Below are 25,387 nucleotides of genomic sequence, written 5' to 3' on the forward strand. Positions count from 1 at the left end.
ATCATACATATAGCTTTACTAAGCATCATACCATGCTGCACCCTTTTTACATTATGTTGCATTGCTACCCATCACTGTATGTTGATAGCACTACGTTGTACTATGTATACAACTGTCATATACTATGTTGTCTATGTCACATCATTCATCACATCAGGTTGCACTCCTTTTGGGTATTCATCACTCCATGTTGATCCAACATGTGGCTCCCACAGGCTATTTCAAGTCTGATCCAAATCTGGGCAATATCTTTGACCCGATGCACCTCTAACACTGCTTCAAATCTACTTGACACTTTGTTGTTCCTAACTGTTTTGTTTAGGGCACTTGGGCATACTGCTGCAGCCCTAAGTTCCTCTATACAGTCCTCGAAAAACCCTTAAAAACTGCAGACTAGGCAAGGAGAGATGCTCCTCCTCCACGCTAAAGGTAAGGGCTCAAGACAGCCCTCAAATCTACCCAAGTTAGGTTTGTTGTAGTGGTATGGCATGTGGCCTACCACACAACACTACTGCTGCTCACGACACCTTCCAACAATGATACAAACCATCTATTAGCCTTTAAACAAGCTAGAGTTTAGCTCCCAAGGCCTCGGCCTAGCACAACAAGCATCACGACTTCCTACAACAGACTTCGGACTTTTTTCAACCCATGAAACAGTCCTCCAACCCATCCTGCCCTAGCCTCCCATGTTGTGGCCTCAAAACAGAGATCTCCCTTTAGACCTGCGGCTAGGGCTAGGGCTTGAAAGCATAGCAGTTTAGGGCATATAGTAAACCCTTATAGGATAGCGAGGGAGCCTACTTCAATCTCCTTCATGACAGCGGTGAGGGTCTCCCTTTGACTATGTAGAGCCTTCTTTGATTAACTGCATTAGGGCTTCTTCATTAGGGCAACGTAGAGCCTTTCTCCATTAGGGCAGCATTATCCCTTAGGATCTCTTCTCCTACTAAAACCCAAAGACAAATAGAGAGGAAGAGATCCCAAATGTGTGTGTAAAAATGACTTGAAAGCCACCTCTATTTATACTAAAACGTTGAGTACAAGTGGGGTTTATTTGGTTGTTGGCCGACCTTGACAAATTGTTCCATAACACTAATAAATTCATATCTCCATGAATACTTATCGGAATCGGATGATCTTTAGATCAATCCTACACCTCTCGATGAAAGGGATCCAAGAAAAATATCAGCTTCCATCAATAAGATTAACCACATGGAGTTTGGCCCTAGTTGCCAATTTTAACAATTTTCAGCTATTTGAAACTATTGTTTACTTAACCCTAGCTTGCCTCCTTCATAGCCTATTGGACCTCTGTTGATCTTACATTATAGTATATTTTCAAGAGCTTCCATATACCATCATGTGCCTTAAATTTGCATATCTTACAAACCCTAACTTAAATCGATGGAAATATGAAACAACATGAGCAACTATTTAATAATCTCAAAGAGTCCTACACTTAAATGTGCCAAATACATAAGAAAGGAGTCCATGCTTGGGTATAAGATAAATTGTAATATTCTAATTTAAAAATTAAGTGGATAACAGTAACATAAGATGAGGGTCCATGCCTGGGTATAAGTTAAATGTTTCTCTATACATGCGACAACCTTTATAACATGAGAAACACTTTATATAGAAAGGAGTGATGAAACTAGATCTCCCCTAGATCATGTGTATTGGCAGACCCACCTAAAGACCCTTGCATACCTACCCAAGTCATAAAAGACCAACATGGTGTCAAATTAATGTCACCAAAGGATATTCAAATAGGAATGTAAGAGAGGATTATTTTGAAGACGGGTATTCAAAAGAAAACGTAATTGACCACAAAGGGTCTAGATATACCACCTAGGTCAAACACTTCATAGAACTCATTCCTCGCTAAGAGGGAGTGTTGATTTCTGGTAGTGTCGAATGTGCTCTAAGCCTCAAAATTTGAAGGTAGGTTTGGACACATCTATTCCAGAATACCTAGAAATCGTTTTGGGAAATTCCACCCAGAGACAATTTTATTAAACTAATTATTTTTAATGGGTGCCTAGGTCTAAACTTAGGAAATTAAAATAATTAAAGGGTATTAATCAAACTAAGGGCAAAACTTCTAAAAGAAGAAGGAGATCGAGTCCAAATGATTTGAGCCATTGATTAGAATCCAATATGGGCCGTTGATTACTCAACTGGAGGATTATAAGAAGTACTTCGATGGGTATTTGGAAAACACATTGGAGAGAGATCAAGATATTGATTTTCTCAGAGACGTCAGCGCAAAAGTTTCTAGAGAATCGATCAAGGTGATTTCTTGCAGTGAGGGGCAAGGATAGTATATCAAAGGAAGCTTTGCAAATCTGGGGAGTGCAAGGCAGAGACAAGATCCAGTGCAGGAAGTCGGGGTGTGAGACCGGAAGGCCTCAAGATCAAATTTCTAGTAAGTAGGAGGTCAGCAGAGGGATTGACATAGAGCCCAGCCAAAGTGATATAGTTTTGCGTAGGGTTGATGCAGAAGCTGCGCAGAAGCAGCGTAGGCCCAGTCAGCAAGCCCCTGATTAGAATCGAATCTCCCATAACAGTGTGAGATTTCTCTCACTAAAATTTTTGCCAGTTTCTCTCTGTATCGGATATCCAATTGTGCATCCAACGAATTGTATCCAGAAAACTACTGCTTAATAATACAAACCCTCAGCTGCTGCAACTGTTTAACCGCGTTGGATTTTTCTGGGGACATTTGTCCAAAAAAAACGGTGCCATGTGTTGTGCATTTCTTTCTTGCTCAGTTTCTTGTTTCCGCATTTAATTTAATTGGTGAAGGCTGCAGTGTACTAGTTTCAATATTTGTTGTAGCATACAGTAAATAATTTGTTCATTAATTTAACAAATAGAAGATACTTAATCAGTTGCTGCAGTAGAAATTTGGGTCTCCAAATTTTCACAACACCAACTCTCTACTAAGGGAAAGAGACAAACAAAAGCGATTGGAGAAAATAAGGGAGACAGTGACACTGTTGAAGCACCATTGAAGACAAATGGTGGCAATGCCCATGCAAAGAAAGTAAGGTCATCAAAGGTGGAAGAGTTCTTGAAATACCTATGAATGTAGGAGGAAATAAGGACAAAATGTATCTAACTATGGTGCAAGTGTTGTGAGGACTAGTGAAGCACCAACAAAGATGAGATCTAGAAAAACTAGCACAACAACAAATCCTACAAGAGGTAAACAAATCCCCTCTAGGTCCCCTACTAGTTTGAGCGGTAACAGGGTACTTGAATTTATTTTAGTTTTTGAAGAACAAAAAATCCCCAAAATATCTCACTAATAGCATGGTTGCTTAGTTCTCATCGATACCTCTTCAATCCTATATTTTTCTTAGAAAAAATCCTCCCGGGTGAGAAGTTATGGCCAGTTGAAAATTAGTATTAATCAGGGCAAAAATTAAAAGGAAAAACTATAGGGCCAAACCCAAAATATTAATTTGTTAAACATCGTGCAACTTTCTTGAAGATCCACCATTGGATAGGCAGATCAATGGCCACAAGCACATGGAGTTGTGCATTAGTTAACATAGTTAAAAACCATGCAAGTCTCAGATCAATCCACTGTGTACTCAACAAATTAATGGTCAGATGAAGGAAATGATGCTTGATGTTTAACCAGTCCAAGCAAACCAATAGGATTATGACACGTTGCAATGTTATATTAGTAGACGATGTTAGCATGTTGACAAGGACCCACCCGAGGCTGCCACTTTTCAGACAAAAATGGCAATTTCAGCTATCTAATGAGCGTGTTTTGGGTGACATGTGGCCCCCTCTAGGTATTGCACGTGGTTGTTGTGACATTGTTGATGGCATTATCATTTTGACACTCAATGATTCTTGGGTCTAGGTCATATGGGTATGGTCTTATGGCTTATGGAAACGTTGGCTCCGGGTTTAAAAAGTCGTACTTATGGTCGATTAGGACAACCATGTGACCATAACAAGTCATGCGACTACGAGTTGAATGCAATGGAGGAGCGGCAACACATATTCGATTGAACAATGAACGAGTTTTGATATGTTAACTATTTGTGAAAAGTTCGATGCAATGATTTGATGGTTTGGTTTGGAATCAATGTAATACATGACATGGTTTGGAGTGGTTTTGATTTTTTCCTATTCGTTGGGGAATTTTGGCTATGAATTCTTAATGGAGATCTGCTCATGTCAACTCGTTGGAAGGGTTTGAAGCCATTATAATTTTTCCGCGCATGTTTTGAATGGAGTGTAATCTCTTTCATGTGGAGGTCTTGTGACAATATTATGATTTGGTTTCATTACAACCCATCAACAAACTAGTAGAGATCTCATATATTGAGCGGAGCACGAAGTTTTGGCAGAGGTAAGTTTCGGCAAGAGTTTAAATTTAGAAAGGGAGTTCATATGGAAATATTATATGGTGGAAGCATATAATAGAGGTCGAGTCTCATTATTGATCTAGTTATATTTGGTTATGGTTATGTTGAGATAGTTCATGGCTTGTTGGTAAATTGTTTTTAACATAGTCTGGGTTCTATACATCGAATTAATCACTCAATGCATGCAATCGATTGACACGAGAAATGGTTGCACGATGCAATAATAAGGAATCCTGATTGACACATAGATGCACCATAAGTTGATGTAAGTATTTAACACAATATGAATCATGACCCCACTCCAGGCACGTGGATACATGGCCTAATAGTACACAAGACTTGATACGAATACAAGAATGCCAAAATACAAACAAGCATAAGCACCCGATTGCATAATAAATAAAGTACCTTTTGATGAGAAGCCCACCTTCCAACATGTGCTCTTGGAAGATGAGTGAGGTAACACATGATTGATGTAGGTGGCAGAGGTATGAATGGCACATCACATTGGCTACTAGTGGCTCTCAGGGGTTGCTAGCTATTGGTTCGAAGAGATGAATAAGGAAAAAGCTTCTCCTATGGGCCACTCACTTTTCGTGGGTAACAGTACCAATGAGGACAAAAAAATCTAGAACACGTATGTTGCTTCTCAAACAACGAGATAAGAAGAATAAAAAAACAAAGGAAAGGAGGCAGAGAAAAAAGAAAGAAAAGTGGAGAAGACACTAGAGTTGTACTAGCAATGTTAGGAACCAAAACGTTAGAGGAGGGAAACTCTGGATTGATGATTACCCAATCCTATAGCTGCAGTCTATAGGATGTACCAACCAATGCCAATATTCAATGGAAGTGTCAGGAGAACTGAGAATGGTAACCAGTCCCATCTAGGAAGAAGTTATCTCAAGTTGGGCCCTACTTGAGACAACAATCTAAAGAGAACCAATCACTAGTGAGGTGACCAAAAATATAGGAGACAAAAATTGAACAGGGAAAGAGAGGCAGAAGGAGAAAAATGGAAAAGATTAATTCTCATCATTTCTATGAATGATTAGTAGCTTATGTAAGGATTTCCAAATCTAATAAAAAATCCCTCATCCCCAATCTTTGATTCAAAGCAATGTTACATGGATTTATTGTATGCAATATGCCAGCAAACGAGTATGAGCAAAGAAAAATGAAATAGGAAGATTTGAAAATGAAATAGGAAATGAAATAAATATCCCTAGCTAGAATTTGATGACTTGTTGAAGTGAGGGGCACCTATGGACCATTTCATCACTTGCTTGATGCAAATTGATTATTCTTGGAGGTTAATCATTTTGGATAGTTTTTATTCCCACAAGTATGGGTTATTTTTGCATTTTTATTATGCTTTTGAGCTATCTCAAGATCGGCTAACATATTTGTATACTTTTGTAATGTACCTTCCGAAATTAAATTGTTACATGGTTATTTATTCTAGAATTTTGACAATTTGGGAGGCCATGGGACCCATGTGATTTTTGGGAAAGACTTGGGAAGGGAAAAGGGGCTAAAATGTTTTGTTGGCATAGCGTGGGGGCCACCCACATGATGAAATACGCACCACCTTAGAGGTAAGTTCGAATGACTAAGGAGGGAAAGTGAAATTGCTAGTTGGAGAGGGCCCACATGGGAAAATAGGCCCACGAATTATAAACAGAGGAGGCTCAGCCTCATTTGGCATCTTTTGGACATATTGAACTCAATCTTAGTTGCTCTAGCTGCTTAGCTAGGTCACCCGTTGTTTAGCACGAGTTCTCCAAGCGGATAACTCACCCTCTCTTCGGTGGACCACGAGTGCCACCCTAGTGAGGTTTCTTTCTATCATTCCGGGAGATTGCAGGTGGATATTCAGACCTCCCAATGCAACCATCATTCAGTCAGTGCGTACTCCAGAAAGACGCAGTAGTGGAATACGCAGGAGATCATTCAGTGGCCTTCCGGGGAGCAATTGCCGGAGGAGTTTTGGAGAAGGAAGTACGGGGGAAGACTAGCCTTTAGGAGGATTTTGGGAGCTGGATATTTCTGTTTCGGAGCAGTGTGATTGCTAGCACTTAGGACCGGCGCAGAAATTCATCACTGGGCACACCTGGGGGATTCGTGGGTCAGTTGTGGAGCGAGTATTTGGTGGGAGAGATAAGGGGAAGTTCGGGGAAGATTATCTCAACCATTTTGCTATGTTTTGGAGGTCTTATTATGGATTTACAAGCAGGACGTACACTTCAGCAATTGGAGGAGAGCGCGACTCTTGGGAGGACGAATTTCCAAGGTCAAAACCAAGCCAAACACTTTCCGGGTTTTGGTTGAGGAGCTTGGGGCTAATTTTGCATAATTTTCCCGGCAGATCTGAGGGGTCAAATAGGGATCCCAACTCAGCCAGAAGCTAGAGGAGCTAGGGGGAATTCGAGCCAAAATTTCGACGTCAACATTTGGCCAATTCCTTCATGGGTTGTTCTGTGTATTTGGTGGAGATGCCCATGTTAATTTCCCGAAATTTTCTGAGCATCGGAGGTGGGGTTTCCAACAGCATCTGCGCAGCAGACAATACAGTTTCACTAGGTTAGTGCAGGGCATCATTGTAGCAGTGATTTGTGCCATCTGGGCTTGACATATTACCACCTGGGCTTGATCACACTTGCCATTGAGGCAAGCCCAGGTGCACCACTTCCACATTATTGTACTTTTCTCCTAGATTATAATAAAATGGCTCAGTCATTGGTTATTCCTAGACATTTTATGGGTGTCCACTGAATGTTTCAATATTATGGTGTTGTTTTTATTGTTTGCTTTGCATAGCACTATTTTTCCTAGTTTGAAACATTACAACTTCAAGCAAATTTTTTTGGGGTTTTCTTGTAAAATTATGAAAAAGTGATATATTTACCCTCATAAAATAGAGGGGAGTCATTTTCGATTGTTGATCGTCATTCACTCACTTCTTCTTCTCTAGAGGAGGGTACATTAGCTCTTATCTTTCTTTTTGGACGTAATATGATCATTTATAGATTGAGATGTCTTGTGAAGGATATTTTTGCATGGACAGACTTTTGGTATTCACGAAGTGATTCCTATTGGAAATGTGTAAGTTTATTGTCACATTGGAAATTAGGTCTTCTATGAATGCCATATTAACAAGTGCAATGTATTTTCTTGGAATCTTGATCCTTGATGGCACATAAAATTTCTTTTCCAAGAGTCCATCAAAGCAACTTGATTCATGCATCCTTCGACATCAAAATATTCCATATAGTGAAGTCACTAGTAAATTCTAATTGAAGAAATTCAATCTTTCACCCTCTTCATCCAAGGCCCTCTGTCATTGACCTTTCACTAATTGTCTCCATTGCCTAACTAGATAAAGGCTCTAAACTAATAGGTGTTCATGATTATAACTCTTCCTTTCTTCTTTAATTTCATGGTAACTAGGGTTGGGTTGGGTTTAGCTTAAAATATACTTTTAATCACAATTTTATGTCCATACGTTATTGCCCTATTGGAAGGGATTGCATTTAATAAATAATAAAAGGAAAAATCTAGCATTAATTGAATATTTTAACCTTAAAATTAGGGCTGATGTCTTGGTATTTATTGTTGTCATATGCATTTTCAGCCATTTGAAACTATCGTTTACTTAACCCCAGCTTGCCTCGTTCATATCCTATTGTTCCTTTGATGATCTTATTCCTTATAGGCTATTTTCTAGAGTTATTATTTCCCATCATGTGCCTTAAATCTGCATATCTCACAAACCCTAACTTAAATCAATGGAAATATGAAATTGCATGAACAACTATAGAATAATCTCCAAGTATCCCTCACCAAAATGTGCCAAATACATAAGTGGGTGGTCCATGCCTAGGAATGAGAAAAATGTTTTTCTATACATGCGACAACCTTTATAACATGAGAAACACTTTATATAGAAAGGAGTGATGAAACTAGGGCTCCCCTAGATCATGTGTATTGGTAGATCCACCTAAAGGCCCTTGCATACCTACCCAAGTCATAAACAACCAACATGGTGTCAAATTCATGTGACCAAAAGATAGTCAGAAGGAATGTAAGGGAGGACTATCTTGAAGATCAGTATTCAAAAGACAATTTGATCGACCACAAAGGGCCTAGATATACCACCTAGGTTAAAAACTTCACAGAACTCATTCAAGCATGGCCCAATATAATACACGAATACAACGAGGGAAACACTTTTGGATCAAGTAGTGAATTATGATTAAAACCAAATGTGTTAAAATATCCTCTAGTTATGCCTAGAGGTAAAGGGTTAACATGATTAATACCTACACTTACACAAGCGCTTGTGATACATTACAAGAGCTTATTTATACCACGCTATTATAAATATGAGAGTCATCTTGGAGATGCCAGTAAGCTAGATTTGAATATTGCCTTGCAATTTTATAGGGTTACCTTGAGGAGTGAAGGTGAAACCAACTCTCTAGGAAGGGCAAGAGATGAACAAAAGAAAGAGGAGAAAATGAGGGAGGCAGTGACATTGTTGATGCACCATTAAATACAAACGGTGGAAATGCCCATGCAAAGAAAGACAGGGCATCAAAGGTGGAAGAATTCTTGAAATACCTATGCATTTTCAGCTATTTGAAACCATTGTTTACTTAACCGTAGCTTGCCTCCTTCATAGCCTATTGGACCTTTTCCGATCTTATTCATTATAGGTTATTTTCAAGAGCTTCTATATACCATCATGTGCCTTAAATTTGCATATTTTACAAACCCTAACTTAAATGGATGGAATTATGAAACAACATGAGCAACTCTTTAATAATCTCAAAGATTCCTACAGTTAAATGCATCAAAAACATAAGAAGGGAGTCCATGCTTGGGTATAAGATAAATTGCAATATTCCTAATGGAAAAATTAAGTGGATAACAATAACATAAGAGGAGGGTCCATGCCTGGGTATAAGATAAATGTTTCTCTTTACATGCAGCAACCTTTATAACATGAGAAACAGTTTATATAGAAAGGAGTGGTGAAACTAGGGCTCCCCTAAATCATGTGTAATGGTAGATCTACCTAAAGGCCCTTGCATACCTACCCAAGTCATAAACAACCAACATGGTGTCAAATTAATGTGACCAAAAGATAGTCAAATAGGAATGTAAGAGAGGACTATCTTGAAGATGGGTATTCAAAAGACAATGTGATCGACCTCAAAGGGCCTAGATATACCACCTAGGTTAAAGACTTCACAGAACTCATTCAAGCATGGCCCAATATAATACATGAATACGACAAGGAGAACACTTTTGGCTCAAGTAGTGAATTATGATTAAAATATAATGTGTTAAAATATCCTTTAGTTACGCCTAGAGGTAAGGGGTTAACATGATCAATACCTACACTTACACAAGTGCTTGCAATACATTACAAGAGATTATTTATACCATGCCATTATAAAAATGAGAGTCATCTGGGAGATGCCAACAAGCTAGATTTGAATATTGCCTCACAATTTTATAGGGTTACCTTGAGGAGTGAAGGTGCCACCAACTCTCTAGGAAGGGCAAGAGATGAAAAAAAGAAAGAGGAGAAAATAAGGGAGACAGTGACATTGTTGATGCACCATTAAAGACAAATGGTGGAAATGGCCATGCAAGGAAAGAAAGGGCATCAAAGGCGGAAGAATTCTTGAAATACATGTGCATTTTCAGCTATTTGAAACTATTGTTTACTTAACCCTAGCCTGCTTCCTTCATAGCCTATTGGACCTCTACTGATCTTATTCATTATAGTCTATTCTCAAAAGCTGCTATATACCATCATGTGCCTTAAATTTGCATATCTTACAAACCCTAACTTAAATCGATGGAAATATGAAACAACATGAGCAACTATTTAATAATCTCAAAGAGTCCTACACTTAAATGTGCCAAATACATAAGAAGGGAGTCCATGCTTGGGTATAAGATAAATTGTAATATTCTAATGGAAAAATTAAGTGGATAACAGTAACATTAGAGGAGGGTCCATGCTTGTGTATAAGTTAAATGTTTCTCTATACATGCGGCAACCTTTATAACATGAGAAACACTTTATATAGAAAGGAGTGATGAAACTAGATCTCCCCAAGATCATGTGTATTGGTAGATCCACCTAAAGACCCTTGCATACCTACCCAAGTCATAAACGACCAACATTGTGTCAAATTAATGTCACCAAAAGATAGTCAAATAGGAATGTAAGAGAGGACTATGTTGAAGACGGGTATTCAAAAGACAAAGTAATCGACCACAAAGGGTCTAGATATACCACCTAGGTCAAACACTTCATAGAACTCATTCCTCGCTAAGAAGGAGTGTTGATTTCTGGTAGAATCGAATATGCTCTAAGCCTCAAAATTTGAAGGGAGGCTTGGACACATGTATTCTAGAATACCTAGAAATCGTTTTGGGAAATTCCACCCAGAGAGAATTTTATTAAAATAATTAATTATTTTTAATGGGTGCCTAAGTCTAAACTTAGGAAATTAAAATAATTAAAGGGTATTAATCAAACTGAGGGCGAAACTTCTATAAGAAGAAGGAGATCGAGTCCAAACGATTTGAGCCATTGACTAGAATCTAATATGGGCCATTGATTACTTAATTGGAGGATTATAAGAAGGACTTTGTTGGGTACTTGGAAAACACATCGGAGAGAGATCAAGATATCGATTTTCTCAGAGAGGGCAACACAAAAGTTTCTAGAGAATCGATCAAGGTTGTAGCACCCTAATTTCGCATTACAGCAACCATAAAAAAGAAATACTCATAAAATTTGAAAACAGTAATGTATGAAACTGTAATCTGTACCTACTTGAGCTGCTGGCTGACTTCCGATTCCGCTGCTGGACTGGTACTCCTGAACTGCTGACTGATTTGATCCAATTTCGGGATGGCCAATACCACCCTACCAGAATGAGCAACCTGGTTGCTCAATCCAGAGAAGCTCTCCACAGAGGCTCTCTGTCCCTCCGTGCCCAGAACTCAGATCACTCAAGACTCTTCCACTGCAAAGTTACTTCTCCTGGTTTCCTGCTGATGAATCCTTAATTCTCTGGTTTTTTCCCCCCTTCTTCAGGTTCAGACCCTTCTATTTAACCCCTGGTCTGGCGGTGGCCGCCCTCCCACTTGCAGCCACCGCCTTTCTTGCATTCAAGGTTCTCGGATATTTTCCACTGACTTCTGCATTTAGCAATCAATGTTCAGCTGATTCCTCGACTGTATTAATGGCTGGGATAAGGTGATTTTTAGGGCAGCCGACATTTATGAATATCACACTTCAGCATACGTTATACGTTTTTAAACTGATACCTTTATAACTTTCATCATGATGTTTATAAAGTTTTAATAACATAATGTATAACGTTTATATTATACATGCTATAAAGCTTTAAGGTATATATATATTATAACATTTAAATACTATATGATGTAAAGTATATTTCATAATGTTTAAACTATATATGATATAAGTATATTTTATAATATTTAAATTATGTATGATATAAAATTAATTAATATAATTTATAAATTCATATTATAAGGTTTTAACCACATACTTTATAAATTTTAATACATAGATATATATTTATAAAATTTTAAGGTCCAAAATTTTATTAATGGGTTGTTACATACACTCCCCCTTCTGAAAACTTCGTCCCGAAGTTAGAGCTTTAGGTTCAAGGTTTTAACGGACATGCCCTTTTCTATCCCGGACCCCAAGCTATTCAAAATTCATCCTATCCTCCCTAATCTCTTCTGCTCCCATCCTATCCGTCCTCTACTAGAGTATGCCATGGCATCAATTTACTGACCTAACCATTCATAACACAAAGGTAACAGCATCGACTATACCGACCTGATTCCCAGTAGGAATCCGGCAGTCATCATCACACGTCTAGGGGAGCGTGACTCGCACAGTCCTCCCATGACTCCAGGATTCGGAGGATAAACGGTGGGTAACACCTCCACCCCTCCAGTAAAATCAGGGCTACCACCCTATCATAGAATCACTTTGAGCTTTAACTGATCTGAGTTCTGTCATCACGTGGTCATCTCGAAAATTGGATCAATTATCTGCAATCATAGTTTATCTGCAAGTTTATCTGCAATCTTACACTTACCCAGCATTTGTAAAATGTGCATCAGCATATTCGAAATAACTTATGTATTATCTACATATAACAGAATTTTGTTTATTTTCTATGCATGTATTCTGACTTTTCTATCGGGTGTATTCACTTCCTGTCTTTTATTTCAGTTGCTCGTTTTGACATGCATAAAATAAAACAGATTTATATTGTTTCAATTTCTACCAGAAGTAAAATCATTTGACGGTCTTAATCTTTACTTCAACATTTATAATTTAGTAATATAACCACATATATTGTTTTGGTATCCATGTACCAGCAGGAATTAAACACATATTATTTTGGTATCCATGCACCAGCAAGAATTTAAACATATATTATGCCGCAAAGTTTCATGTTTATCACTAATCATTCAAATGTTTTTGGTTCTCTGACAGAGGTGAAGTAAATATATATACTAAACATAGTGTAAAGTTCTTCAAAATGGACATAAACTAGGGTATCTCTGACATATGTCCTCTGTATTCTCCCAAGTCGCTGATCCAGGACTATACTTGTCCCACTGGACCTTAACTTGGTCCACCAGGCGGTTCCTCAGCTGTCGAACTCTACGTTCTAGTATACATAACGGTTCGACCGTTATGACTCCCTCGTCCGATACCTGCAATTCTTTCCACTGGAGGTTATGAGATGGATCAGCTATATAATGTCTTAATACAGAAACATGAAATACATTATGAATTCTATGCAGGTGGGGTGGCAGGGCAAGACGATAGGCAACAGGTCCAACTCTTTCCATGACTTTAAACGGTCCTATAAATCGGGGTGACAACTTTGTCCCTTTCCCGAATCGAATAGTACTTTTGTTTGGTTTGATGCGGACGAAGACCTGGTCCCCTACTTCATACTTCCTATCAGATCGGTGAGCATCAGCATAACTCTTTTGTCTATCCTGTGCTTCCTTTAACCGCTGTCTAATCTGTCTGACCTGCGCTTCCATTTCATGGATTAATTCTGGTCCTATTATCACTCGATCTTCTATCCTGTCCCAACTTAACGGTGTTCTGCACGGTCTGCCATATAAAGCTTCAAATGGAGGCATCCCAATTGAACTGTGGTAACTGTTGTTGTATGCGAATTCAACCAAGGGTAAATACTTTTCCCAGAGTGATTGTTGATCCATTACATACATTCGCAACATGTCTTCAAGTACTTGATTTACTCTTTCAGTTTGCCCATCAGTCTCAGGATGGTAGGCAGTGCTTAAATTTAGCTGAGTACCTAAGGCTGTCTGCATGCACGTCCAGAATCTGGAAGTGAATCGCGAATCTCTATCGGATATAATCTTCTTAGGTACTCCATGATATCTGATAATTTCGTTTATGAATACTCGAGCCACGTCAGCAACATCATAAGTATCTCTTACCAGAATAAAATGGGCGCTTTTTGTTAATTTATCCACCACTACCAGAATGGCATTGTGTCTCTGAGAAGTAAGAGGTAGTCCAGTGATAAAATCCATAGAGATGGTCTCCCATTTGGACATAGGTATGTCGTGGGGTTGTAAGAGACCCGCTGGGTGACAATGATCTGCCTTTACTTGCTGACATTCCATACATTTTGCAACAAATTGAGCGATATCACGCTTCATGCCTGCCCAAAAGAAGAGTTTCTTGGTATCCGCATACATTTTCCCTACTCCAGGATGAGCACAATATACGGCTTTGTGAGCTTCCCTGAGGATGGTATCTCGAAGATCTTTATCATCAGGAATGTACATCCTTCCATGGAATCGCAAGATCCCATCGCTTTCTAATTCATAACCTTCGAACTTAGATTCTTTTGCCTTAATCCCTTCAAGACTTGCCCTCACCTTTAAATACCAGCTGTCTTTTATAAGATGATCCAGCACTCGTTGTCTTAAGTCCAATTTAATGGGTATGAGAGAAAATATCCGGGGTCTCCTGCTTAAGGCATCGGCTACCACATTTTCCTTTCCCTTAATATATGATATTCCGAAGTCATATTCACTTAGGAATTCACTCCATCGCCTTTGCCTGGCATTTAAGTCTCTTTGGGTGAACAAATATTGTAGACTTTGATGGTCGCTTTTAAGTGTAAACTTTCGTCCCACCAGATAGTGTCTCCAGATCTTTAAGGCTAGCATTACAGCGGCCAACTCTAAGTCGTGAGTGGCATAGAGTTCTTCATGAGGCTTTAGCTTTCTGGAAGCATAAGCTATCACTCCCATATCCTGCATCAATACTACACCCAGCCCTTGCTTGGATGCATCAGTACATACTGTAAAGTCTTTGCCCATATCAGGGACTCTTAGGATTGGTGCACTGGTGAGTAGTCTTTTGAGTTCAGAGAATGCATTATTACATTCCTCAGTCCACTCATACTTCACACCTTTACGCTGGAGGGTTGTGATTGGCTTCGCAATCTTGGAGAACCCTTCCACAAATCTCCGGTAATAACCTGCTAAGCCCATAAAGCTTCGTATCTCATGTGCATTTCTCGGTATTGGCCAATCCATGATCGTTTTTACCTTCTCAGGATCTACTGAGATTCCTTCACCTGATATGATGTGACCCAAATAATGAATCTTTTCCTGAAAGAAGGAACACTTGGACAGTTTTCCATATAACTGACGTTCTCTAAGGCAGGACAATACTAACCGCAAATGCTCCTTATGCTCTTCTTCATTCTTGGAATAGATGAGAATATCATCTAAAAAGACTTGTACAAATTTATCAAGATACTGACGGAAAACACTGTTCATAAGATTCATGAATACAGCTGGCGCATTTGTTAACCCAAATGGTACCACAGTAAATTCATAGTGCCCAAAACGTGTCCGAAATGCTGTCTTAGAGATATCATTTTCAGAAATCCTTAGCTGATGATACCCTGATCGAAGATCAATTTTTGAAAAGACCGAAGCTCCTTTCATTTGATCGAAAAGATCATCGATTCGCGGCATAGGGTATTGATTCTTTACTGTAGCTCGATTCAAGTCCCGATAGTCTATGCATAATCTTAAGGATCCATCTTTCTTCTTCACAAAAATTACAGGAGCGCCCCAAGGTGAGGTACTGGGCCGAATAAGCCCTATATCGAGTAGTTCCTTCAACTGGATTTGCAATTCCTGAAGTTCTGGAGCTGTCATTCTATAAGGCGTTTTAGAAATCGGCTGGGTACCTGGCTTTAATTCAATAGTAAGATCCAATTCTCTTACCGGGGGTAATCCAGGTAGTTCCTTTGGAAATACATCCGGGAACTCGGCTAACACCGGATATTGTTCTAAGGACGGTCCCTTTTCCTGGCTTACTTCGTGAATTGCATAAGCCTGACAACCCTTTCTTAAACAACGCTTCACCTGCGTTGCCGAAATGTAGCACAAAGAAATTTCTCTCTTGATTCCTTGAATTTGGATTACTTCTCCCTCATCATTTAAGCCCAAAATCCATTTTCCATAACAATCTACCCACGCTTGGTGAGCTTCCAGCCAATCCATACCTATGATAAGGTCATACGTCCCTAGGGCGGTGACATAGACTTTTAGCTTAGTCGAACAGACCCCTAGGTCAATTTTGCATTGATCCACACTCAAGCCCACGGTTTGGAGTTCTCCTGAGGCCATTTCCACTTGGTGGAAATCATTTTGTCTACGAGCTGCCAGCCCACATTTGTTTAATGCAGATGACGAAATGAAACTATCTGTGGCACCAGTATCAAATAAGATTTTGAGTTTTACACCATTGATAATACCTGAAGATTCCACTACAGTGGATTGATGGGCTGCTTGGTCGTGGTTGACTGCTGCATGAATTCTATGATTACTTCGCTTGGCTGATATCGGCTCCCTCCCAGTGCTTTGCAATATGTCCGATGACGCTTCTGGGCAGTTACGCTGGAAATGTGGCCCCCCACATCCCCAACAATTGAGCTGCGCTGATCCTCTTGAATTAAGGTGTGAGTTTCTAGAGAACGAGCCGCGTCCTCCCATGTTGGTTCCCCTCGCACCCCTTCCTCTACCGGTAGTCCCTCGCGATGCCCATGGTCTGGTGCTGGACGATTCTGCAGCTATAGTGTTTACAGCCATGGGAACTCTTGTCCCCATACTTGGGGTAAACCTGTTACCGTAAGGTGGCCTCGAGCTACCTCCTCTGAAAACGTTCCGGGGAGCCTTCCCTGGAAACCCAGATTGAAAAGGCCCTGCTGGCCCCATATCCTTTTTGATTCCAAGGTGCTCTTCTGCATAACGGCTACATTCGACTGCCTCGGCTACAGATGATGGTTTCCACATACTTACCAAGGCTCTGATGCGAGGGTTTAACCCAAATATGAAGCGTTCAGCTTGACGTTCATCAGAGTCTAAGTAGGGAATGTATTTTACCAGCTCCATAAACCTTATTTCGTACTCTTCCACCGTTTTACTTCCCTGAATTAGTGTATGAAAGGCTCTGGCTTGCTGCTGTTGAAAATATGGAGGTAAATACTTCGCGCGGAACCTTTCCTCAAACAGATCCCAAGGAACGTTGTCTGATGTAAGGTGTAGCTGCTTTTCCAGGTTTCCCCACCAAATCAGGGCACTTTCCTTTAGTTGAAACACGGCAATTTTTGTTTTTGCTGAAGGCGAATATTCTCTTAACCTAAAGCACCGGTTCATCCCTTCCAACCATGCCTCAGCGCGTTCGCCAGCTCAGCCTCCCGAAAACTCTGGGAGTCTAATTTTCTGAAGCTCTCTAGAGATGTCTTCTCTCGATCCTCTGGGCTCCAAATTATGTGGTTCCGCTGAACTGGTGGCTACATGCTGAAACTCCTCTTTGTTTTTAGCCTTAGTTGATTCCTTTAATGTCTCCAACAAGGCCTCCAAAGAGTTCATTATCACAGTCAACTCTGGCGTTGGAGCGTTTGATGTTGACGGTTGCCTTGGCGGTGACGAGGGTGAGGGGGATGGCGATGGCGACGGTGGCGGCATTAATGGTGATGATGCTGCCTGGTCACGTCATCGTCGCTCATACGTCTTTACCATAGTAATGGTCCCTGAACACAAATAAAATGTATATATATATAAAAAAAATGAGGCGGATAACCGAATTTTAACACACCAATTTCCTTGCAACTTCATATTTAAAACGGGTATAGTTTTGCTATTTTTACCCGCTAGGCGGATCTTACTGGTACCGAGGTCAAGGAGGGTGGCCACGCGACCTCCTTGTCCTAATGCAGGGTTTTCTAAAAATGAATAATGCAGAAGTGTATGGTTATTAGCCCCTAAGGTAAGACATCCAAAGTTTATTTACCTAATGACATCCCCAAAACGAAAATGTTAGCTTTTCGTTTACAATGTACATCGGTAACATAACTGTCATACCTCAACCTGACTATAACATTTAAGGGGGTCATCTGTATCCATACCCCGAATAAATTACAAGGGTATGGATTAAATCTATAGCTTGTATGATTACCAGCATTGACAACTTGGCAATAAATTGCAAGCAGTTTGCTATTGGTTCTAACATGCTGGTGCCTCCACTGATTGGCGCATGAATTAGCTAATTGAATTTCCAAAAGTCAGAAGTAATCAACTCAGAAGTAGTTCTTCCTTCGGGTGATGGAAGTGTGCTAATTTATGGTTTCCTGCCATGACAAAAACCTAAGGGCAGAATGTCACACCCTTATACAGGTGAGCACTGATTTTAATGCCTGCACAGACCAACACTACAGTTGCTCTGGGCAGAGGAATTTGAGGCACTTTTATAGCACATTTACAATATATATTATTTCCCAACAGTTTGATATTTTAATATTAAACGCCTAATGAGTGATATGAGCTGGCTATGGATTAAAACATGGACCACTATTATAACATATAATTTTTAATGGCTACCATTATGCATACTCAATTTAATTGTTAAACTTAATTTATTTAAGTATATGGCACTCTTAGCATTCCACAGTCACAATCTCGGCATGATTGTGACCTCACAGCTATACATTTTGGCATTCTAGACACAGTCAAGATCTTGGTGAAAATAGCAGTCATGATCTTGTTCTTTTATGAAGACAAGGTCCTGATCCCTATCTCGGTGTAGCTATCATAAAGACCACATTGTTATGATCTCAATAAAGGTACAGCAATGGTGACCTCAATGAAGGTACAACAGGGATGACTTCAGTGAAGGTGCAGCAATGGTGTAACTGTGATGTGCTTCCTGGATTACTGCTATGTGCTTCCTTATAGGATAAGGAGATATGGTGCGTAGACAGTAAGGTGTTCTGTGATGGAAACTGACTTGTAAGAGGAGTTTTAGATTTATTTAAAAGTTTAACTGTCTTTCATAAAAAGAACGAATAATCTAGGGCATGCAGTTAAGGAGTTAACAGCATTTCTCTTTGATGGAGAGCATAGGCAGTGAACCTTTAAACAGAGAACAGCTGCTTGCTGGCGAGCATTGTTTCTTTCTTTGAGCAGAGGATATGATTTGTGGATAGTTTATTTCTCTTGGTTAGAGTTTTGCAGCCATGGACTATGATTTTCCAATAATGAACAGAGTTTTGCACTTCTAACTCCTAACTTAGTAACTAAAATAATATTGCCTACTGAAATATATTTATCATGACTGGGCATGTCTATATCACATGATCCATACATTGTACCTTATATATGGCAGTGCTACATGACTGCACATCATCACTGCACCTATACACTATATCTATTTTCACAGTGCGTACAGACACTTCTGTAACACTGAATTAACTTCAACCTCTACATTTGTATATGTGTGCACAGAATAAACACGCATGTACACACACGTGTTATGAACTTATGTGTATGCCTATGTCTGACTGAAAACAGTGCAGGGCTAGCCATCCATCCCTGTAGGTTAAAATTGATGTATTAACTTTACGTAAGTAATATAAACATAGTCATATTTTTATACAATAGATATATACGAACAATAGATATATACGAACATGTCTTTAGATACACACACCAAATATATATGTGTAAAAACAATATATACATGCATGATGCAAGTGTGGAGCCATGTATGGATATACAGAGATGTCTATATCTATGTTTTTATCGAAGTCTATGCATGTTTGTGTTGGTGTTCATACATAAGTACATATATGATATGTATTTGCAATTTCGCATGCAAACAAGTTTGAATCTACATATATACCTGTACCTATTTATATTTTCATTTTCATAAATAATATTACAAAATTAAAAAAAATCTTATTTTGTTATAAAATTTATGTTTACAGAATCAGGTTATCTGTTAAATTGTTGTTTTTGTTTTGTCAGGCTATAATAACAGTAATTCGTTTATTTATCCTTAAGATGTACAGGCATTGCATGAAAGTTGACATGTATCTATGATTGTCATCTTGTATTTATTTGTCAAAAAAATAGTTAGTCTTATAAAAAGGTAGTAATTTCTGGTAAGTATTGCTTGAGAGTTAAATAGCTAAAAGTCAAAATCGAATTGGTGATTTGCAGCAAAATAAAAGAAACTGAATTTGTAACCGTCAAATACGTTCACCAACCAACTGCGTATTATAACCTAGCATGCAAAATAAATCGGAAGACAGTCATCTCTGATTTGGAAATGCGCGTGTTATTTGGAAATGGTTGCTTGGCTGTGACAATTTCCCCAGTTGTGAATCATGGGCTCACGACCATATTGGAATGCGACGTAGGTGCTCAGAATTGTTGGGATTCCAAAAGGAATCCCAAGTCGATTGGGAATGATGGTTTATGGCTTTTGGTGTAAAGTCCCACCTGGGCACACAAGACCCGCGTTCGAAGTAAGCCTTTCAAGTTCTACTATGTGACTGAATAAAGGAGGCTGCGCGTTCGATTCGCACAGAGGTGAGGCATCGCCTGTGGCGGCAGGCACACACGACGGTATCCCGTTCGAAATACGGGTTTTGAAACCCGGCAGACGCAGAAATACGGTTTTTGAAACCCAACGCTGTTGTTAATTATTCAATTAGACCGGCGTTCGACTCCCGCAGACGCAACCATGGCCTTCTACGAACGCTGGTTTCTGAGCTTCCGTAATGGCTGCTTCTTCTTCGAATTTTGGACGCCCGAAGCCCGTTTTGATGGTAGCGCAATCTGAACCGATGGCTGTGTTATGAACAGTGATAGAGAACAACCTGAAATTGTCAGATTGCCCAGAAACAGGTAGCTAACAGAGAGGCGAATTTCAGAAATCGATGCGTGGAAATTACAGAACGTGGAACTTTTCATTCTGCCAGAAAACGATAGAATCGATGCCAGATACGGGTTTGTGAGGACCGTGATGAGAAATTGCAAGGATTTGAGATTTCAGGAGCGTGTTTTTACAGGTGTAGGCCAATAAGGTGCCGCAGAGTTTAAAACTGGGCTCTGATACCATGTGTAGCACCCTAATTTCGCATTACAGCAACCATAAAAAGAAATACTCATAAAATTTGAAAACAGTAATGTATGAAACTGTAATCTGTACCTACCTGAGCTGCTAGCTGACTTCCGATTCCGCTGCTGGACTGGTACTCCTGAACTGCTGACTGATTTGATCCAATTTCGGGATGGCCAATACCACCCTACCAGAATGAGCAACCTGGTTGCTCAATCCAGAGAAGCTCTCCACAGAGGCTCTCTGTCCCTCCGTGCCCAGAACTCAGATCACTCAAGACTCTTCCACTGCAAAGTTACTTCTCCTGGTTTCCTGCTGATGAATCCTTAATTCTCTGGTTTTTTCCCCCCTTCTTCAGGTTCAGACCCTTCTATTTAACCCCTGGTCTGGCGGTGGCCGCCCTCCCACTTGCAGCCACCGCCTTTCTTGCATTCAAGGTTCTCGGATATTTTCCACTGACTTCTGCGTTTAGCAATCAATGTTCAGCTGATTCCTCGACTTTATTAATGGCTGGGATAAGGTGATTTTTAGGGCAGCCGACATTTATGAATATCACACTTCAGCATACGTTATACGTTTTTAAACTGATACCTTTATAACTTTCATCATGATGTTTATAAAGTTTTAATAACATAATGTATAACATTTATATTATACATGCTATAAAGCTTTAAGGTATATATATATTATAACATTTAAATACTATATGATGTACAGTATATTTCATAATGTTTAAACTATATATGATATAAGTATATTTTATAATATTTAAATTATGTATGATATAAAATTAATTAATATAATTTATAAATTCATATTATAAGGTTTTAACCACATACTTTATAAATTTTAATACATAGATATATATTTATAAAATTTTAAGGTCCAAAATTTTATTAATGGGTTGTTACAAAGGTGATTTCTTGCAGTGAGGGGCAAGGCTAGTATATCAGAGGAAGCTTTCCAGATCCGGGGAGTGCAAGGCAGAGACGAGATTCAGTGCAGGAAGTCGGGGGTGTGAGACCGGAAGGCCTCGAGATCAAATTTCCAGTAAGTAGGAGATCAGCAGAGGGATTGATGTAGAGCCCAGCCAGAATGACGCAATTCTACGTAGGGTTGATGCAGAATCTATGCAGAGGCAGCGTAGGCCCAGTCAGCAAGCCCCTGATCAGAATCGAATCTCTTATAACAGTGTGAGATTTCTCTCACTAACCTTTTTGCCAGTTTCTCTCTGTATCGGATCGCTAGTTGGGCATCCAACGAATTGTATCCAAAAAACTACTGCTTAATAACAGAAATCGTCAACTGCTTCAACGGTTTTCCCGCATTGGGTTTTTCTGGGGACATTTGTCCAAAAATAACGGTGTCATGTGTTGTGTGTTTCTTTCTTGCTCAGTTTCTTGTTTCCGCATTTAATTTAATTAGTGAAGGCTGCAGTGTATTAGTTTCAATATTTGTTGTAGGATGCAGTAAATAATTTGTTCAGTAATTTAACAAATATAAGATACTTAATCAGTTGCTGCAGTAGAAATTTGGGAGCAAATTTGCACAACACCAACTCTCTACGAAGGGAAACAGACAAACAAAAGCGATTGGAGAAAATAAGGGAGACAGTGACACTTTTGAAGCACCATTGAAGACAAATGGTGGCAATGCCCATGCAAAGTAAGTAAGGTCATCAAAGGTGGAAGAGTTCTTGAAATACCTATGAATGTAGGAGGCAATAACGACAAAATTTATGTAATTATGGTGCAAGTATTGTGAGGACTAGTGAAGCATCAACAAAGATGAGATCTAGAAAAACTAGCACAGCAACAAATGCTACAGGAGGCAACACTAGCATGGAACAGGAAAGGGAATGAGTTTTGACGATGCTAGTGAGGTATCAATGAAGAAAGAAATCCTTAACACGAGTTCATACCTGGGGAAGGAAAGACAAAATGAGAATGAGTCGCTCGAGCTATCCCACTTCATTATTGGGTTACAATGTAGACTACCCATCAAACGTTCTTGCTGGGAATTACACATATTCTCAATTGTTACTAATTCTTCTCAATGCCATGAATTTCTTAAACGCATAAGAATTATTTCTGCAAAGGTTCCATTTCCATAATTCAATTCAATGTAGCCATGGTATGATAGAAACAAGCCTAACTACCATGGAGATAGAATATTAGATATTATATGAAAATAAATGTCAAGCTGCAATATAAGAAAACAATACCTGCACTTAGCTATGAGTTTTACATGCAATGCTAAATTTATAACACCCTCCCTCCCACCTTTACCCAAGCTAACCGGTCCACCGGGGTAAACATGTGATGAAGTGTTACTATGATATGATTCAACTCCCCAAGTATAGTCAAGCAAGTGGAATCGACTAAACGAAACCAAATTGACCTTCCTAAGGACCTACAATACCTCCAAGAGCCAACCAACCCCTCCAGGTGTCCAACCCCTGAGCAACTTGATGTTTTGTTGAACTAGATCCCCACTCGCTCCTATAACAAGCCTTCCATGTGACTAAGACCCTCCAGCTGCTCCCATGGAAAGGTCTACATGCGATTGTGGCCTTTGTCAGGCAGTTCTATGCCAGCGACCTCGGATTTTGAGCCACGTTTTCAAGGCTAGGACTCAGGCCTCTGCCTAGGACTTCATGAAACTTCTAGAAATGATAAATAACATTGAGACAAGGCTACTAACACAAAAAATTGAACAAGGGCTTGATTAAGGCACTAATCTACCAAAAGGTGATCACCAAAAATCACATTCTTTCACCTTCTTCTAGGTCCAGCTAAGTTGGGGCACCTAGGGCATCAATTTACTGACAAACTAGCCCTCCAAAAAGTTCAATCTCCTAAGGTCTCATGCGCTGGTGATTGCTCATGCTCTCCTCCAATTTTGAAGACATTCTGTCGGTGGATTTGGGAGAAAAGCCAAGCCCTAGCTCTGGGATAAAACTTCATAGGATCAAACCAACACCTTCAAGTGAAAATTGTTTCTTTGATCCTCTCCCCACCTTGTCTAGGTTAAGAACATCATTGGTTCTTGTACGCATTCCCCCTATCCTAGACCGGGTCCACTTGGTCTCGTGTGGCCCAATTCCTTTGAAAGACAATTCTTCAAGAACCATCTAGGATACCAATTACAATAAATATTTTAGGGATTGGGAATTTCCTTCATAAGTTATATCCCATAAACCTAACCCTTGAATCCTCCTTTCATTTCCCTAGAAGACATTGTACTTTGCTTAGAAAGCAAGCAAGCCTTATCCTTCTAACTCTTCCGGGAAAGGGATTATTTGGGTCACTCCACATCATTTTGATGACTTATCCTTCATCAGGGACTCCATAATATATCGGGCCTCCTCCCATCGGTGAAAGTCTGTAAATAGAAGGGAGCCTTAGCTGAGGTGACAATGGGCTAAGTCTCCATTTGTTGCCCTTGGCCTAGCATTTCCCCTTTAGGAATCCCCTTTAGGTCCCCTACTAGTTTGAGCGGTAACACAGTGCTTGAATTTATTTTAGTTTTTGAAGAAGAAAAAATGCCCAAAATATCTCACTAATAGCATGGTTGCGTAGTTCTCATTGATACCTCTTCAATCCTATATTTTTCTTAGAAAAAATCCTCCCGATTGAGAATTTATGGCCAGTTGAAAATTAGTATTAATCGGGGTAAAAATTAAAAGGAAAAACTATAGGGCCAAACCCAAAATATTATTTTGTTAGAAATCGTGCAAGTTTCCTGAAGATCACCCATTGGATAGGTAGATCAATGGCCACAAGCACATGGAGTTGTGCATCAGTTAGCATGTCGACGAGGAGCCACCCGAGGCTACCACTTGTCAGACAAAAATGGCAATTTCAGCTATCGAATGAGCGTGTTTTGGGTGACATGTGACCCCCTCTAGGTATGCCACGTGGCTGTTGTGACATTGTCGATGGCATTAGCATTTTGACAATCAATGATTTTTGGATCTAGGTCATATGGGCATGGTCTTATGGATTATGGAAACGTTGGCTCCAGGTTTAAAAATTTGGTCTTATGGTCGATTGGGACAACCATGTGACCATAACAAGTCATGCGACTACGAGTTGAATGCAATGGAGCAGCGACACATATGCGATCGAACAATGAACTAGTTTTGATATGTTAGCTATTTGTGAAAAGTTCGGTAAAATGATCTGATGGTTTGATTTAAAATCAATGTAATACATGACATGGTTTGGAGTGTTTTTGAGTTTTTTCTATTCATTGTGGAATTTTGGCTATGAATTCGTAACGGAGATCTAGTCATGTCTACTCGTTGGAAGGGTTTGAAGCCATTATAATTTTGTCGCGCATATTTTGAATATGGAGTGTAATCTCTTTCATGTGGAGGTATTGTGACAATATTATGATTTGGTTTCATTACAACCCATCAACAAACTAG

This window comes from Pinus tabuliformis, chromosome 3_2 (assembly GCF_031772625.1).
Source record: "Pinus tabuliformis cultivar Carrire ecotype Pingquan chromosome 3_2, CPIR1, whole genome shotgun sequence".
In the NCBI taxonomy this organism is placed as follows: domain Eukaryota; kingdom Viridiplantae; phylum Streptophyta; class Pinopsida; order Pinales; family Pinaceae; genus Pinus; species Pinus tabuliformis.